At 32.5% G+C, this 19,434-nt stretch overlaps 1 pseudogene; it reads left to right on the top strand.

The window, feature by feature from the left end:
* The first annotated feature begins 14,646 nt into the window (after positions 1 to 14,646).
* On the top strand, positions 14,647 to 19,117 carry LOC138884861 (uncharacterized; annotated as a pseudogene).
* Positions 19,118 to 19,434: the final 317 nt, after the last annotated feature.

Below are 19,434 nucleotides of genomic sequence, written 5' to 3'. Positions count from 1 at the left end.
TATTCTTCTTTCTGTCTTTTAAACCAATTCTTTATTGTTGGTACTTCTAATATTTTGTCTATGCTTAGATCCAATTCTTTTCCTTTTATTTGTTCAAATACATTAGCGTCAAATATTATTTTTTGTTCTGAAGATTGTTCATCTTGGTGTTCTTCTTGTTGTATAATTTGTATATCTTTTTCAGTCATAATTTTCTTCATCTGATTCTTCTATATCCTTGTTTATTTCATTTTCAGAGAACTCATTTTCTGATATTTCATATATGCTGTCTTCACTGCTTAATTCATAATCTACATATTCTATTTGTGTATATTTATCATTATCTATTAGTATTTCGGTAATTTGTTTCTTCTTTGGGTTTTTTGGTAATCTACAATCTTTGGCTAAGTGTCCTAGCTTTCCACAATTATAGCAAGTACATTCTGTTAGTTTTTTCTTTTTCCTATATGGTTTTTTATGTTTATAATTTTTTACATAATATCTTCCTCTTGGTTTCCTATATTTATATTTTGAATATTTTGATTTAAATTTCTATTTCTTTCCTTCTTTTTTGTAATATTTATCTGTGCAGCCAAATTGGGGTGCTATTCTACTTTTGCAACATGCCAAATTTTTTACTAATATTTTATCCATTTTTATGTTTTCTTTATATTCTTCACATAATTCTATGAACCAATTTTGTAGATATTTTATCCTTGCTCCTAATGTATCTGCTAGTCCTGCTTCGTTCCATTTTTTTATTATTTTTGAGCTAAATGGTTCTGGTAATTTTGTATAATATAATTTTCTTATCTCTTTACTTTCATCCAGACTATATGTTCCTTTATAATAATAATCTCTAAATGCACAAGTATATTCATCTATATAACACATATTACATATTGCTAATTTTGTCATTAGATTCCTATTTGTAATTTTTTCTTTGTTTTGTTCTTCTACTTCTGTTGTCATACTACTAAATTCATTTTTATTGCTATTTCATATTTATTTAATATATCAGTAACTGTTGTTGTAGTTGTACCGTCAAGTTTTTTATTACTCCTTAGTGTGTCTAAGCTTTCACTTGATAAATTTTGTAACCATAATTTTACAGTTCCTATTAATGTTCTTTCTATATATCCTGGTGTTTCTGCTATTGTTATTTTATTATCTATTAGTTGTTTTGAGATATATCCTATCCATAATTGTATTGTTTTATTTATATCTGCTACACAATCTAAATCTAAAAAATTATATTGTTCAGTTATCTGTCTTGGTGCCCATTTCCTATTTAGCCTTTTATCCCATAATGTTTTATTTCTATCATATGCATCATAACTTACTCTGTAATAGGTTGGGTTTAATTGTTTTGGATTTTTTACTCCTGATATGCTCGGTTTATCTTCGTTCATACCCCCTGTATTTACTTCTGGGTTTATTTTTATCTCTTCTGTTTTTTTATAAGTTTTGTGTATGTTTCACTTGTTTCTGAATAGTCTTCTCCTAGATTTATGTCGTTATCACTTTGGTCATTTATTTCGTTTATGCTTATATTTGGTGGATTATCCTGTACTTGTTCTAATTGTAATTTAAATTTTTCTATTTCATTTGTCAGTCTCAGCTCTTGTTCTTCTTCTTTTCGTTTTTCTTTTTCTCTTAATTTATTATTATACAATTGTTTTAGCATTTCTAACTCTTTTTCTAATTCTGTTATTTTAGTGTTTTTTACCTCTTCTATCTGTTGTATTTTTTCTTTAGCTTGCTGTTGTATTTCTTTAATTTCCCGTTTTCTATCTATTTCCTCATTTTCTTTTGCTATTCTAACCATTGCGGTTAAACTATCTTCTAGTCTCACAGTTTCTTTTTCTAACATTAAGTTTAGATTATTCCCTATTTTCTTGTATCTTCTTCCTAAGTTGGAAAATACTATCGTTATTTTTAATCCTTCTGGGTTTTCATATGTTTTTTCTTCTAGTGCGAATTCTTCTTTATTCATATTTTATTTTTAAGATGGCAAATATATTTATATTCTGTTTTAGATATTATATCTATTAATTCTGATAGCCTAGCTTTATTTATTTTTGTGATACTTAAGTATTCAAATTCTATATATAGTTTCTTTAGTTTCTTTCTAATTTTCTGCGATTTCTTAGTTATTTTAATTGTTTACAAATGAGATTAATATTTAGGAGGGTATTATTTTAATTTCATAGTTATTTTAATCGTTAAAACATGAACAGTAAAGTTATCTAATTTTCTGATACCAATTTGGAGGGTCATGTTTTAGTACTGAGATTAATACTGAGATGTATACCGGTTGATACATATATCCATGGTTTCTATATTTCTAAGGGTTATTTCTTTCTTGTGTTGATAACTTTTTCTTTTAACGTCGTTATTAAGTCTGTTCAAGATATATAATATAAGTATTTTGTACTCAATATTTTCTTCTAATAAATATCAACACAGGAAAGAAATAACCCTTAGAAATATAGAAACCATGGATATATGTATCAACCTGTATACATCTCAGTATTAATATCAGTATTAAAACATGACCCTCCAAATTGGTATCAGAGCTATGAAAAATAAACATTTATATTAAGAAGCAAATCATGAAAAATAACACTGACATTAATAGGACAAACCCGCAAAACAGTGAAACAATTATAATAACTAAGAAATCGCAGAAAATTAGAAAGAAACTAAAGAAACTATACATAGAATATGAATACTTAAGTATCACAAAAATAAATAAAGCTAGGCTATCAGAATTAATAGATATAATATCTAAAACAGAATATAAATATATTTGTCATCTTAAAAATAAAATATGAATAAAGAAGAATTCGCACTAGAAGAAAAAACATATGAAAACCCAGAAGGATTAAAAATAACGATAGTATTTTCCAACTTAGGAAGAAGATACAAGAAAATAGGGAATAATCTAAACTTAATGTTAGAAAAAGAAACTGTGAGACTAGAAGATAGTTTAACCGCAATGGTTAGAATAGCAAAAGAAAATGAGGAAATAGATAGAAAACGGGAAATTAAAGAAATACAACAGCAAGCTAAAGAAAAAATACAACAGATAGAAGAGGTAAAAAACACTAAAATAACAAAATTAGAAAAAGAGTTAGAAATGCTAAAACAATTGTATAATAATAAATTAAGAGAAAAAGAAAAACGAAAAGAAGAAGAACAAGAGCTGAGACTGACAAATGAAATAGAAAAATTTAAATTACAATTAGAACAAGTACAGGATAATCCACCAAATATAAGCATAAACGAAATAAATGACCAAAGTGATAACGACATAAATCTAGGAGAAGACTATTCAGAAACAAGTGAAACATACACAAAACTTATAAAAAAACAGAAGAGATAAAAATAAACCCAGAAGTAAATACAGGGGATATGAACGAAGATAAACCGAGCATATCAGGAGTAAAAAATCCAAAACAATTAAACCCAACCTATTACAGAGTAAGTTATGATGCATATGATAGAAATAAAACATTATGGGATAAAAGGCTAAATAGGAAATGGGCACCAAGACAGATAACTGAACAATATAATTTTTTAGATTTAGATTGTGTAGCAGATATAAATAAAACAATACAATTATGGATAGGATATATCTCAAAACAACTAATAGATAATAAAATAACAATAGCAGAAACACCAGGATATATAGAAAGAACATTAATAGGAACTGTAAAATTATGGTTACAGAATTTATCAAGTGAAAGCTTAGACACACTAAGGAGTAATAAAAAACTTGACGGTACAACTACAACAACAGTTACTAATATATTAAATAAATATGAAATAGCAATAAGAAATGAATTTAGTAGTATGACAACAGAAGTAGAAGAACAAAACAAAGAAAAAATTACAAATAGGAATCTAATGACAAAATTAGCAATATGTAATATGTGTTATATAGATGAATATAATTGTGCATTTAGAGATTATTATTATAAAGGAACATATAGTCTGGATGAAAGTAAAGAGATAAGAAAATTATATTTTACAAAATTACCAGAACCATTTAGCTCAAAAATAATAAAAAAATGGAACGAAGCAGGACTAGCAGATACATTAGGAGCAAGGATAAAATATCTACAAAATTGGTTCATAGAATTATGTGAAAAATATAAAGAAAACATGAAAATGGAAAAAATATTAGTAAAAAATTTGGCATGTTGCAAAAGTAGAATAGCACCCCAATTTGGCTGCACAGATAAATATTACAAAAAAGAAGGAAAGAAAAAGAAATTTAAATCAAAATATTCAAAATATAAATATAGGAAACCAAGAGGAAGATATTATGTAAAAAATTATAAACATAAAAAACCATATAGGAAAAAGAAAAAACTAACAGAATGTACTTGCTATAATTGTGGAAAGCTAGGACACTTAGCCAAAGATTGTAGATTACCAAAAAACCCAAAGAAGAAACAAATTACCGAAATACTAATAGATAATGATAAATATACACAAATAGAATATGTAGATTATGAATTAAGCAGTGAAGATAGCATATATGAGATATCAGAAAACGAGTTCTCTGAAAATGAAAAGGAAATAAACAAGGATATAGAAGAATCAGATGAAGAAAATTATGACTGAAAAAGATATACAAATTATACAACAAGAAGAACACCAAGATGAACAATCTTCAGAACAAAAAATAATATTTGACGCTAATGTATTTGAACAAATAAAAGGAAAAGAATTGGATCTAAGCATAGACAAAATATTAGAAGTACCAACAATAAAGAATTGGTTTAAAAGACAGAAAGAAGAATACTATGTAGTAAGCCAAAGAGAACATATAATAGATTGTAAATACATCAAAGGTAAAGCACAAATACCAATTTTAAATAAAAGACTACTAAATAAAAAATTAATAGAACAAAAAATAGAAGAAATAAACCCACATCATTATTATATAACAGGAATAATGGACCAAAGAAAATATTTAATACTAATAAATACAGGGCAGGAAGAGAATTATGTTATAAGAGAACTAATACCAGAACAAGAGATAGTAACAATAGAACAACAAAATTCAGAACTACCAAAAGCGTTAAGAAAAAACGAAGAAACAACTGAAAAAGAATTAATTATTGGAGGAATACCAATATTAATAAATTTTAAAATATATCAAGGAGATAAAAATATTACACTAGGGATAAAATGGTTAGAAAAAGTCAAACCATATAAATTAGAAGATAGGCAATTAACAATAAGTTATGAAAATAAGAAAATAATAATAAAAAGAACTTTGATATAATGCCAAAGATATACATACTTTCCAAAATAATAGTAGAAGGATATTATAATAGATATTATACACCTATGGTGGATACAGGAGCAGAAGCTAATATGTGTAGACATAATTGTTTACCAGAAAGTAAATGGGAAAAGCTAAAAACCCCCATAGTAGTAACAGGATTTAATAATGAAGGAAGTATGATAACATATAAAGCAAGAAATATAAAAATACAAATATGGGATAAAATATTAACCATAGAAGAAATATATAGTTACGAATTCACAAATAAAGATATATTATTAGGAATGCCATTTTTAGATAAATTATACCCACATATTATAACAAAAACACATTGGTGGTTTACTACCCCGTGTAAACAAAAATTAGGAGCAAAAAGAGTAAATAATAAAGTAAGAAAAACAACACCCTGGATTAAAGGAAGTGAAAAGATTACCCAAAAATTAGAAAATATAATACAAAGTAACCATAATATAGAGATAATCATTTTCTCAATAAATAAGATAAAACCACTACAAGATAAACTAGAATTACTATATAATGATAATCCACTCCAAGGATGGGAAAAACATCAAACAAAAATAAAGATTGAACTAATAGATGAAAATAGCATAATAACACAAAAACCTTTAAAATACAATTTTAATGATTTAACAGAATTTAAAATGCATATAAAAGAATTATTAGATAATAACTACATACAAGAAAGTAATAGTAAACATACTAGCCCAGCATTTATAGTAAATAAGCATAGTGAACAAAAAAGAGGAAAAAGCCGTATGGTTATAGATTATAGAAACTTAAATGCAAAAACAAAAACATATAATTATCCGATACCAAATAAAATACTAAAAATTAGACAAATACAAGGATATAACTATTTTAGTAAATTTGACTGTAAATCAGGATTTTACCATTTAAAACTAGAAGATGAATCTAAAAAGTTAACAGCATTCACAGTACCACAAGGATTTTACGAATGGAACGTATTACCTTTTGGATATAAAAATGCACCAGGTAGGTATCAACATTTTATGGATAATTACTTCAACCAATTAGAAAATTGTATAATATATATAGATGATATATTGCTATATTCTAGAACAGAGAACGAACATATAAAACTACTAGAAAAATTCATACACATTGTAGAAATATCAGGAATAAGTTTAAGTAAAAAGAAAGCAGAAGTAATGAAAAATCAAATAGAATTTTTAGGTATACAAATAGATAAAAACGGAATAAAAATGCAAACCCATGTAGTACAAAAAATAATTAACTTGAATGAAACACTTGATACAAAAAAGAAGTTACAATCATTTTTAGGATTGGTTAACCAAGTAAGAGAATATATTCCTAAATTAGCAGAAAACTTAAAACCATTACAGAAAAAATTAAAAAAGGACATAGAATATCATTTTGACGAAAAAGATAAAATACATATACAGAAGATAAAAAATATGTGTAAAAAATTACCAAAACTATATTTTCCAGATGAAAAGAAACAATTTACATATATTGTAGAAACTGATTCTAGTGATCACAGCTACGGAGGAGTTCTAAAATATAAATATGATAATGAAAAAATTGAACACCATTGTAGATATTATTCCGGATCATACACGGAACCACAATTAAAATGGGAGATAAATAGGAAAGAACTATTTGGATTATATAAATGTTTGTTAGCATTTGAGCCATATATTGTTTATAACAAATTTATAGTAAGAACAGATAATACACAAGTAAAATGGTGGATAACTCGGAAAGTACAGGATTCAGTAACTACAAAGGAAATAAGGAGACTTGTATTAAATATACAAAATTTTACATTTACAATTGAAGTAATACGAACTGACAAGAATGTTATTGCAGACTACCTATCAAGACAAAGGTACCCAAACAGATGAAAGCCAAGAATCAAAAGACATATTTACAATCCTTACTACTCTATCCTTACAGATGGAGAGTATGGGAAAAAGATTACAACAGCTAGAAAGTCAGCAGCATGACTATAAAAATGCGGAGCTAAGTCGATCGGAAGACTCTAAACTTCCAGAGGTAGAAGGAGACGTTGGGAAACTCCAAAAAACCCATAACACAGTTGCTTTATATACAGCTGCAGGTACAAGCAAACAAGTTAGCAAAAAGCCACATATCAATGTAAACCTAAATACCGTATTTGATAAGCCATTTACATCAAAAAAGCCAAGAGAAGCAATAGTTATAGCCCCACAAACTTCAACCTATGCTAATAGCCTACACCACAACAAAAAGGTATATAACCATATTACTCAAACATATATTGAGAATATATATAAAATCCAGACATTTCTGAACCTAAACCCTAGATCAACAACTACTACAGATCCAACACAAGATTATGTAACCCAAAAACTACAGGGATATAATAGGCTTATAGCCCAGCCAAAAACAAAAGCAAACCTAGTAAAAACATGTTACAACTACGGACTACTTAGCACAGTATATACCCATGACGGAGAAGAAATAATTGGAATACCAGAGCTATACAAAGCATTTGTCACCTTCAAGAGAATTACAAAAGGCAACCTATTCTTCATCAAATTCTATACAGCACCAGCGGAAATACTATATGATGAAATAAAACCCATAATACAGGTGATAAAGATAGGACTAACACGAGATATGATAATACCGGAAGAGATAGAGAAACAACCGGAGATACAGAAAATGGAGATACCAAGTTTCTATGCCAATAAAAGAATAATTGGTATAGCAACTATTATTCAAGAACTAGCTAACAATTATCTACAAGGAAATGCTATCTGGAGCTACTATTCCAGAGACCAGTTAATGATATATGCCAACTCAAAGGAACTACGACAAGGAGATATGGATGAAGTCCAGAAATGGATTTTATCATTATTAAAGCCAGAAATGCAACCAACTACCAGAGCATTGAAAAAAGAATTTATTTCAAACGAGTTATTAACAAGATACTGCAAACTAGTAGGACACAAATATCCAGACCACATATGTTCAAAGTGCAACGGAGATGATAACTATGTACCAGAAGTCCAACTAGAATGAAGGTATCAACAAGAAGACAAAAGAAGAAGACAGCTACTGGAAACATATAATGTAAAGTAAATAGTACTAGTCGCATTCATGAACAGTAAAGGTCGTTCATGAATAGTAAGAGTCATAAAGTAAATAGTATATGTCATAATCATGAACAGTAAAGGTCGTTCATGAATAGTAAGAGTCATAAAGTAAATAGTATATGTCATAATCATGAACAGTAAAGGTCGTTCATGAATAGTAGGAGTCATTTGTAAACAGTAAGAGTCGTTTTAATTTTCTTTATATAGAATGTACATCCGAGGAAGGAAGGACACCCTCAGACATCCTCACCCTTACCTTCTCTCTCTAATATTCTCTCTTATCTTCTCTCTTGTAAGAAATATCTGAGTTATTTACAAGTATCTAAAACAGCTATGGAGCATTCAAACGAGTTACAAAACCAGGTAAGTTTATTCATAATCATGTTTAACTAAACTCTTATATTCCTTATAATCTCTTGAATATCATAATTGTTTATCATGTTATAGTACTGTTATAAAGAACATCTTGAGAAAGTTTGCCTGTCTAATAATGCTGAGAGTAGTTAAGCCCAGACTATGCCATCCTAAAGTGGAAACCAGTAGGCAAGGAAGCCGTTTAGGGGAGTACACAGAGTTGAGGCGCTGTTAGGGTAAATGATTGAAGCATGAAAAATATGGTAGTGACCAGAAAAGATTGTTCAGTATAACTTATTAAAATATGATAAACTCTATGATAAACAAAGAGGTTAGAGGGAATATGTTTAGTAAAAGACATGATAAGGATAAATATTAAATCTGAATGAACAACCGCAACCACACGTATTTATTAGAAGAAAATATTGAGTACAAAATACTTATATTATATATCTTGAACAGACTTAATAACGACGTTAAAAGAAAAAGTTATCAACACAGGAAAGAAATAACCCTTAGAAATATAGAAACCATGGATATATGTATCAACCGGTATACATCTCAGTATTAATCTCAGTATTAAAACATGACCCTCCAAATTGGTATCCATTAATTAAGAGGTATGACATTGTTAGTCAGGTACAGAGTAGTATGGAAATGTCAAGAAAATGCATTGTTAGCATATTTTGATTATTTGGTTGTGGATTAAGGCTAGATGATGTTGGTTGCATTTTGTCCATATATGGCGTAATAATGGTTATGATCAATAGTCGAAAGTTGCATTAGTAAAATTCGCTATGTTCACAATGTTAAAATATGGCGAATAATGTTGTATGCAATATCATTTTATTAAGTTAATAGGTAGATTTGTTCTCTTTCATAATAACAAATGGCCTAGGAATTTTACAATGCGAAAGTTAGTGTTTAGCAATGGTTCACATAAATTGAGAATCAAATCGGTTTGACTATATATATATATTTTACGCAGAATTAACAAAATAATTAGGCCTATTAGATTAGGAACAAGCAATGTGGAAAGAGATTAGATTTATAATGTGTAACAAGTTTAAGATTGTAAAACTAACATTCGTTGCAAATGGAATAACGAGAATTCTTCGAAAATATCATTTTCTTTCAAGAATTGATTTTTTTTAAGTTTCATACGCTATTCACCTTTTGAGTATACATATGTTGTATTTATTAAAAATAGTGTTAATCATGTGTTTATTCCTTTCTTTGGATTTGAATAGTTTGGAGGAATATAATTCATACGCGAAAAAATATAATTCGCAATAAACATTTAATAAATTGTGAATTCTTTTCAAGAATTTAAGGGTACCTTAAATGGAGATTTCTCATGATTTTTACATAAAATGTATAGATATAATAAATAATTTGTGAAAAATCTATACTACCATTAAGAATATTTGGCGTAATTAGGGATGCGTTCGCGTAACCTGATTATATTTCTAAAAGCAATTCGGATTATGCGTTCGCGCAACTTCGAGTGAACATTTTAATAAAAATGGATTTCTCCGAGGATGTTAAAATAATTTCGTATAACCCGAGATGCGCAGTTCATTGTTTAAATACAAAGGGTGATGATGTTCTTAATTTTATTTTAAATTTTGAATATATGGTTATTTTTTAATAAAAACTATAATATGGTCAATTTCATTATGTACACGTATGCGTGGCACGATCCTCTGTAATTATAAAAGCTATTTAATACGAATATATGTAAGCATAATTCGTTTATATAATTGTAAACAATAAACAGAAGCGGTAACAAAATTCTGCAATAAAAATGTAAAATCAAGATAAGCCAAGAATAAAAACAGTTAAGCGACCGTGCTAGAACCACGGAATTCGGAAATGCTTAACACCTTCTTCCGGATTAACAGAATTCCTTACTCAGGATTTCTGGTTCGCAAAATAACAAACAGAGTCATATTCTCCTCGATTCAGGGATTAAAACTGGTGACTTGGGACACCTTAAAGTTCCCAGGTGGCGACTCTGAAACAAATAAACAAGTCCCGTTTCGACTGTCCTTCAATTGGAGAAAACTCCCCACGCACCCTCGCGGGTGCGGAAAAAGGAGGTGTGACACGATCATTCTGAGGTATGTTATGCCATGAAATGTTCCTTCGATCTTCGACGTATGGCTGATATCTTTCCTTATTCGACCTTGGCTCCCTATCTGCATTTCCTGAATCCTTCGCTAGTAACCTGCTTGGATAAACTGAGCTCGAGGGGGCTCCAAAATGGCCATCCTCGACCCTAATCTTTTATTGGTACCTGTTATGCACATCCGCCCAAGTCACAGCGGGATACTCGATCAAGTTCAGCTTCAACTACTTCGAAGCTATCAAACTTCGTTGATGTAGCCCCTGAATGAAGGCTTGTACGACCCAATCATCGGAGACTGGTGGTAACTCCATTTGTTCTAACTGGAAGTGGGATACAAACTCCCTCAGCGTCTAGTTCTCCCTTTGCTTTATTTTGAATACATTAGACTTCCTTGTTGCGACTTTTATGGTACCGCCATGTGACTTTACAAATGAGTTTGCCAACATGGCAAACAAATCAATGGAATTTGGGAATAAATTATGGTACCAAATCATGGCACCTTTAGACAGATTTTCCCCAAACATATTAGCGAAACAGACTCAATCTTATTGTCTTTCAAATCATTTCCTTTTATGCCACAAGCATATGTGGTGATATGTTCGTTGGGATTAGTGGTCCCTTTATATTTTGGGATGTCTAGCATTCGAAACATCTTCAGGATGGGCTTCAGAGCCACACTCTAAGGGAATGGTTTTTGCACAAACTTCTTCGAATCCAGTCCTTTCAAAGTCGAAGGTGCTCCCGGTATCTGGTCTACTCTTTGTTGTATGTTTCCACCTTTTTTGTTGTTGTATTAATTACATTTTTCTACCGACTCGATCCTCTTCGTGATTTCCTCGAGCATTCTCGGAGTCTTTTGCTAACTCTATAACTAGGTGATAGCAATTTTTTGTGCTTGCAACATCTCAAAAATTACTCGTAGACTAACTTATCTTTCTTTTTGAGCTTGTGTCCTTTAGGAATCAGGTTGATCCCCTCTGCGTACATATCCTTCGACATTAGTGTCCAAATCGACGTGCATGGTAACGTATGAACCAACATTGACGGGGTTAGGTGCTGGTGCTACCCCAGGGTATAGTAGTGGCATACCGGTCTCTGAAACTGTTGCATTATTTTCTCCATGGGATTCGAGACCGTCATTTCCATTCACGGATGTGTTTCCTGAGCTAGACATATCTTATCCAGAAATCAAAGAATCTTTGATAAGAAAAAAGTGTGAAGAAAAACGTGTGTTATAAGAAAAATAGGGCTAAAATAATCACTATTATCTCTAGCCTCACGTGGGCGCGAAACTATTTACATCGAAAAATGTGAGTAACAATTAAATATGATTTGTGGTTTTAAACATATGTGGTTTATTCTAATACTAGTGAATATACAAGTAATATTAGATTTAAGAAAGAAAATTTGATGAACCAAACTAGTGTTGTTAGAACAGTAGTCCCTCGAGCTCGATTATCTCGGGGGCCTCGAGGTGAAGAGCAACAAAGTATGAAAAATAAAGTAAGAACAATAAAGCCGAAGAACAATTGATAATAGGCGAAATCTAGGTGATTTAACTATTGTTTATGCGTCCGCTTGATTATATTCCGATGACATATTATGGTTAATTGATAAAAAATAGGCTCTAATTGTGATATGTATACATTACAGGATGAGGAGCCTAAATGATGCTTTCAAGAGGAGATTGGAATGATTTATGAGCAAGAACAACCCCTAGGAGTCGAGTGTGCGCAAGGACGAGACGGAAAAATGGACAAAATCGAGCTACTGAAGAGCGCGAACTAATGCGCTAACTTCCAAACTTCGCGCAATAGTTCGCGAGCTTTTCTGCCTGGAACCCAAGAGAAGCGCGGGAAGTATCGCGCGAACTCCATACTTCGCGTGATAGTTCGCGCGTGTCCTATCCGGAGAAACTTTATTTAGGGGTTAAATTGGAATTCCTTCTTAATCCCACTCAATTTACATAAATCAAAAACTCCATTATTGGATAGATCAGATTTTAGAGGAAGAAATAATATTAGAGAGAGAAAGGGAAGAGAAGACTCAATCTTGAAGTGAAGAAAAGAAGGGGATTACAATCTTGAAGCAAGAACTTAAAGAGTTTTTCTAAACTTTCTTCTTGTATTTACTTATATTATGTTTAAAACTTTTATTGTTGATATTTGTATAATTATGAGTAGCTAAAAACTCAAGTATTCTGGGGTTATGGGTGTTAGATGATTATGATGTTTGAAGCTTAAATTGATGATCTTGAATTTATCATTATGGGTTGTTTATTTGATTCTACTGTTAATTATTTTACTGCGTAGCTAACAGTGAAATACTATTTACGAATCTTGAGTTAAACTTGAAAAAGGAAATTCTTGATTGCATATTGAATCAAATAGAGCAAGATCCGGATCCTGGGCATCGGGTGAAAGATTCGCAATTAAGATAGAACTATACTTAATTACCTTGCTTGGTTGAGAAATAGGATTTGTAAATACATTTGAGTTAATATTAATACCATAGAAATATAGGTATTAATTTAACTTGAATAGGCGCATAAGAAATTGACAGATTCTTATGGGTATTATTAACCCTATAATCAATAACCTAGATAATTCAATAAATTATCTTTAAGCTAAAAGCGTAGCATGATCTCTAGCAAGCCCATGACCCCGGAATATCTCTCTTATTAATTGTTAAAAGAAAATTGTATAAGTGGTGTAGTAACTTTGTGTAGTATTATTGTTAAATTACCAGTCAAGTTTTAAGTTGTTTATTTATGTATTTTGTAATGAATTAGCTTAAATCAATAATTGTTTGGCTTTGCATCAGTTGATAAGTTAATCACAAATCCTCGTGGGAACGATACTTTACTAGTTACTATATTACTTGTCGATCGCGTATACTTGCGTGAGTGTTTAGGTTGCAACACGTTTTTGGCGCCGTTGCCGGGGACTTGGAAATTAGCTACTTGACTGAGTTAAGCTTTTATCAGCTATTGGTTTAAGCATTAATTTTCAGTTCACTTTGTTTGTGTCACGCATGCTCTTCTCTTGAATGCGGAGGAGTAGAAGCACAAGCAATCTCTTCCCTCTTGATCCTGAAATTGCAAGGACACTTCATAAGGCAAGGAAAGAGTTGGAAGCTAAATTCAAAACAGAAAGAGTGTTGGACATCTTAGTTCAACCACAACCAACAGTGATGGCAGGTAATGGAGGGCTTCCGGTGATAGAAGCTGCAAGGCCAAATCTTGCTAATATGACTCAGGATATTGTGAGGCCTGATATCACTGGTCACTTTGAGCTTAAACAGTACATGGTACAGCTGATTCAGTCCACCAGGCAATATGTAAGTCTATCTCATGAAGACCCGCAAAGGCACATTCAGAATTTTTTGGAAATGATTGATACTTACAACTATCCAAATATTTCCAAGGACTATGTCAGGCTGACCTTGTTTCCGTTTTCATTGCTGGGGGAAGCTAAAGAATTGCTGCAGAAGGAGCTTGCTAATTCAATACATACTTGGGATGATTTAGCAAAGAAATTATTAATCACGTTTTCCCCACTAAAAAGACAAAGTCTTTGCAGAGTCAGATTCTTGGGTTTCAACAATAGGATGGTGAAACTCTTCGCCAAGCTTGGGAAAGATACAAGAAATTACTTCGAGACAGCCCACATCATTGTCAAACTGATGAGGTATTGGACCATACTTTTGTTGATGGATTAGACGAGACTTCAAAAATGAATCTTGATTCAGCTTGTGGAGGTAGTTGTATGGCGAGGCCATATAGTGAAATACAACTTCTGCTAAACAACTTCACTGCTAATGATCATAATTGGCAAGGTGAGGGAGAACCAAGGAGAGCAATGAAACAGAAAGCAGTAGGGGTACTTGAACTTGATGACTTTTCCGCCATGAGAGCAGATATAGCAAAATTGGCGAATCAAATGAATAGAATGACAATGAACCAAACACAACAAACACAACATGTTCAACAAATGTCGATTTGTTGTGAAATGTGTTGTGATAATCACACAAGTGACATGTTCCCAACGAATCCTGAATCTATTTATTATGTGGGGCAACAAAGTAGAGGTCCGATGAACCAACAGGCACAATATAGGAACACTTACAATGCAAATTGGAGGAATCATCCTAATTTCTCTTGGGGTGGAAATCAATCAAATCAGAATCAATATAGACCCCAAGGAAATTTTAATCAACCACAAGGCCACCCCAGCAGGTAAAAGAAAATACAAATGATTTATTGAAGAAATTATTGCATGACAACAAACAACTCAGAACTGATTTTAGAAATCTTGAAAGACAATTGGGACAACTAGCTGCAAATTAAAATACTAGGCCTGTAGGTGCTCTTCCAAGTGATATAGAGAAAAATCCGCAAGCTAGTGCAATTACACTTAGAACTGGAAGGGAATTAGAAGAAGTTCCAAAGAAGAGAAAAGACAAGCCTGTACGTGAGGGTGAATTGATTCCCAAAGCAACACAGGAAGTAAAGAAAGATGATACAATTTTAGCACCTGTGAATGTTCCAAGGCCACCACCACCTTTTCCACAAAGATTGCAGAAAAAGAACGACGATCGCATATTCAACAAATTTCTCTCTATGTTGAGTCAGATTCAATTAAATATTCCGTTGGTAGATGCGATTCGTGATATTCCAAAATATTCCAAATACATAAAAGACATTGTGGCTAACAAGAGGAGGCTGACTGAATTTGAAATAGTTGCACTTACTAAGGAGTGCACTTCAAGGGTCCAAAATAAGCTTCCTCAAAAGCTTAAGGACCCTGGCAACTTTACTATACTTGTGAGAATAGGCAATGTTGATGTAGGCCATGTACTTTGTTATTTGGGAGCAAGCATAAATTTGATGTCATTGTCTTTGTACAAAATTGGGTTTGGGGTCCCCAAAACCCACCACTGTGATGTTGCAACTAGCAGACAGGTCCATAACTTACCCGGAAGGGGTGATTGAAGATGGGCTACTGAAAATTGGGAAATTTATTTTCCCGACTGATTTCATTATCTTGGATTTTCAGGCCGATGAAAAAGTTCCTATTATATTGGGAAGACCTCTCTTGGCTACATGTGATGCTATAATTAAAGTAAGAGAAGGAAAAATGATCATGAGAGTTGACAACGAGGAAGCTGTTTTTAATGTATATAAAGCAATTCAACTTCCTCGCCATTATGAAGAATTGTCTATGATATCTGTCATGGAGATTGATGAACAACTTATTACCCCAAGTGTATATTTGAAGGTTTCTTTAGAAAAAGCAATTGTGTTGTTTGAGAGTTTGGAGATTAATGATGAGGTTGAGGAGATAAAACATACTTTGAATGCAACATGTGAATATATAAAAGGTTTAAATCCCTTTGAACCTTTGAACAGACTAGATGGTCCTCCTCTGAAGCCCTCAGTTGAAGAAGCTCCCAAATTGGAATTAAAGCCTTTACCTTCTCACCTTCATTATGCTTATTTGGGTAGTTCTGAAATGTTACCTGTTATTATTTCTGCTGACTTGTCTGAATTGCAGGAGGAGAAATTGTTAAGAGTACTACGTGACCATAAAAAAGCAATTGGGTTGACAATGTCTGACATAAGAGGTATTAGTCCAGCTTTTTGCATGCATAAATTCTCATGGAGGAAGGGCACAAGCCAAGCATAGAACAACAACGCCGCCTAAATCCGAACATGAAAGAGGTGGTAAGAAAAGAAGTGATTAAATGGCTTGATGCAGGTATTGTATTTCCAATATCTGATAGCAAATGGGTAAGTCCAGTCCAATGTGTTCCAAAGAAAGGAGGAATAACCGTAGAAAATTGAATACAGCCACCCAAAAAGACCATTTTCCCCTTCCCTTTATTGACCAAATGTTTGATAGATTAGTCGGGCAAGAATACTACTGTTTTTTGGATGGATACATGGGATATAATCAAATTGTTATAGCCCCAGAAGACCAAGAGAAGACCACATTTACATGTCCCTGTGGGACATATGCATTTAAAAGAATGTAATTTGGTCTTTGCAATGCACCTGCGACTTTTCAAAGATGTATGATGGCTATTTTCACTGATATGGTTGAAAGATTTGTGGAAGTATTTATGGATGATTTTTCTGTATTTGGATGTTCTTTTGATGAATGTTTAATGAATATTGATAAGGTCCTTGCTAGGTGTGAAGAAACAAATTTGGTACTAAATTGGGAAAAATGTCATTTCATGGTACGAGAAGGCATAGTCCTAGGGCATAAAGTGTCCAAGAATGGATTGCAGGTGGATAAAGCAAAGGTGGAAGCAGTTGAAAAATTACCTCCACCGACATCAGTTAGAGGCATTCGCAGTTTCTTAGGCCATACGGGTTTTTACCGTCTTTTCATTAAAGATTTTTCAAAAATTTCATCTCCTTTGTGCAGGCTTCTTGAAAAAGATACATCCTTCAAGTTTGATGATGCTTGTCTGAAAGCATTTGATGAGCTGAAATGAAGATTAGTTACTGCACCGATTATCATTGCTCCAGATTGGAAACTTCCATTTGAATTGATGTGTGATGCAAGTGATATAGCCATTGGAGCTGTTTTGGGGCAGCAGAAAGAGAAAATATTTTATTCCATTAACTATGCTAGTAGAACTCTTAATCCAACTCAAATGAATTACACTGTTACTTAAAAAAAGTTGCTCGCAATAGTATGGGCATTTGATAAATTTAGGTCCTATCTAGTGGGAACCAAAGTCATAGTTTATACAGATTACTCAGCTATCAGGTATTTATTTGCAAAGAAAGATGCCAAACCAAGGTTAATTCGATGGGTTCTTCTTTTGCAGGAATTTGATTTGGAGATTCGAGATCGAAAGGGAACAGAGAATCAGGTTGCAGATCATTTATCATGGCACGAAAATAGAGCCCATGTTACTGAAGGAGAATCAATCAAAAAAACATTCCCTAACGAACATTTGCTAGCCATCACTTTGGATGAAACCCCGTGGTATGCTGATTATGTGAATTTCATTGCAAGTGGGGTGACTCCACCAGAATTCACAGCTGACCATAGAAGAAGGTTCTTACATGATGTGAGATTCTACATGTGGGACGAGCCTTTTCTATACAAGCAATGCGCAGATCAATTGGTAAGAAGGTGTGTCCCTGAGGAGGAGATGAATGCAATATTGCATGACTGTCATTCTTCTCTTTATGGAGGTCATCATGGTGGAGACAGAACTGCACAAAAGGTTTTGCAATCAGGTTTTTACTGGCCAAAATTATTTAAAGATGCACATGCTTTTGTTAAAAATTGTGACAGGTGCCAAAGAGCCGGAACGATCACGAAGAAGCACGAGATGCCTTTACAAAATATTTTGGCAGTAGATCTCTTTGATGTCTGGGGAATAGATTTTATGGGACCATTTTTGTATTCTAATGGGCACAAATATATTTTGGTTGCAGTGGATTATGTGTCTAAGTGGGTTGAGGCCATTGCTCTTCCTACTAATGATGCGAAGGTAGTGGTAAGTTTTGTGAAGAAGCATATTTTTACACGCTTTAGAACTCCAAGGGTGTTGATAAGTGATGGAGGAACACAGTTTTGCAACAAATTGTTGAAAAATGTTCTAGCAAAATATGGTGTAAGACACAAGGTTGCTACTGCATATCACCCTCAAACGAGTGGTCAAGTTGAAGTGTCAAACAGGGAGGTAAAACAGATTTTGGAGAAAACTGTGAGCGCAAATAGGAAAGATTGGTCCGGTAAGTTAGAAGATGCATTGTGGGCTTACCGAACTGCATACAAGACTCCAATAGGTACTTCTCCATACAGGTTGGTTTATGGAAAAGCATGTCATTTGCCTGTTGAGATAGAACATAAAGCTTATTGGGCAATCAAAAAGCTAAATATGAATATGGACTTAGCTGGAGAAAAAAGACTGCTACAACTCAATGAACTTGATGAGTTTCGGTTGCATGCTTATGAAAATGCCAAGTTATATAAAGAAAAGACCAAGAAGTGGCACGACAAACACATCCAACATCGTGAGTTTGAGCCGGGTCAAGAAGTTCTCTTGTTCAACTCAAGGCTAAAGCTTTTTCCTGGAAAGCTTAAGTCCCTTTGGGCAGGCCCTTTTGTTGTAGCAAGTGTAACTACTCATGGAACAGTTGAATTGCAAAACATTAGTTCAATTGGCACGTTCTTGGTAAATGGTTAACGAATTAAACACTATTGGGGTGGTGACATTCAACGTCACAAAACCTCAGTAGATTTAATTGATGAATAATGCAATATGGCGTCATGTCGCGATGTAAAATAAGACGCTGGTTGGGAGGCAACCCAAAGATTGTGGTATTTGTGAATATACATTTTTTTTAATTTTTTGTACTAATAAATGCAGGTGAACAAGGGCGGATGCTAAGGTAAATATATATATATAAAAAATCTTCGCGAACCTTTCTGCCTTAACTCTAACTGAAACGCGCGAAGTATCGCGCGAACTATAAACTTCACGCGATAGTT

The sequence above is a fragment of the Nicotiana sylvestris genome, unplaced genomic scaffold (genome assembly GCF_000393655.2).
Source record: "Nicotiana sylvestris unplaced genomic scaffold, ASM39365v2 Un00116, whole genome shotgun sequence".
In the NCBI taxonomy this organism is placed as follows: domain Eukaryota; kingdom Viridiplantae; phylum Streptophyta; class Magnoliopsida; order Solanales; family Solanaceae; genus Nicotiana; species Nicotiana sylvestris.
Note: the sequence above shows the minus strand (reverse complement) of the source record. Positions and strands in the feature narration are given on the sequence as shown.